Here is a 762-nt window from a genome sequence, read left to right as displayed (position 1 = left end):
GCGAGGCGTGCGTGGGAGAGCCGCCCCACTCCGCCCCGCGCCCCGCCAGCTCCGCGCCGTCACCGCTAAGGGCCGCTGCGCTGGGCCGCGTGCTCAGAGCCCCGGTAGCGCGCCGTGATCGTATAGTGGTTAGTACTCTGCGTTGTGGCCGCAGCAACCTCGGTTCGAATCCGAGTCACGGCATCGCCCCAGCGGTACCACGGCACACGGGCTCCGTTTGTTTTTTTTTTTTTTTCATTAAGACTTCCTTCTCCGACGCCGTCGTTTTTTCAAACTTTTTTTAAATTTTGTTTGAAATTTGCGTTGCGCCGTTACTTATCCCCCTGCTAGCCCTGCAGAGTCCCCCGGGGTGGGCGGGCACTGCCCGGCGCCGCAAGCAGCGAGCCCCGCCATGGACCCGGGAAGAAAAAAAAAAAAAAAAAGTGAAACATCGGCGCGACGTGACAAAAGAATTCAGGATCTAACGAGGCCGCCGGCGAGAGGAAAAAGGCCCAAAAAGATGTCGGAGCCCGTGTGCCGTGGTACCGCCGAGGCGATGCCGTGACTCGGATTCGAACCGAGGTTGCTGCGGCCACAAGGCAGAGTCCTAACCACTATACGATCACGGCGCGCTACCGGGGCTCTGAGCACGCGGGCCGGCGCAGCGGCCCTTAGCGGTGACGGCGCGGAGCTGGCGGGGCGGGCCGATGGGCGGTGGAGGCGGGGCCGGCAGGTTCGCGCTCCGCCCCCGCTGCGCAGTGTCTCCATGGCGACGTGGGGGGA

The 762-nt window shown here is 63.5% G+C and overlaps 1 non-coding gene across 1 annotated transcript; it reads left to right on the top strand.

Annotated features, from left to right (window-relative positions):
- The first annotated feature begins 111 nt into the window (after window positions 1-111).
- TRNAH-GUG lies at window positions 112-183 on the top strand. Its single transcript has one exon. It is a non-coding gene; the product is annotated as a tRNA-His (tRNA).
- The last annotated feature ends 579 nt before the right edge of the window (window positions 184-762 follow it).

This window comes from Haliaeetus leucocephalus, unplaced genomic scaffold (assembly GCF_000737465.1).
Source record: "Haliaeetus leucocephalus isolate CR32 unplaced genomic scaffold, Haliaeetus_leucocephalus-4.0 Scaffold339, whole genome shotgun sequence".
In the NCBI taxonomy this organism is placed as follows: Eukaryota; Metazoa; Chordata; class Aves; order Accipitriformes; family Accipitridae; genus Haliaeetus; species Haliaeetus leucocephalus.
This window is presented reverse-complemented; position numbering and strand designations above follow the sequence as displayed.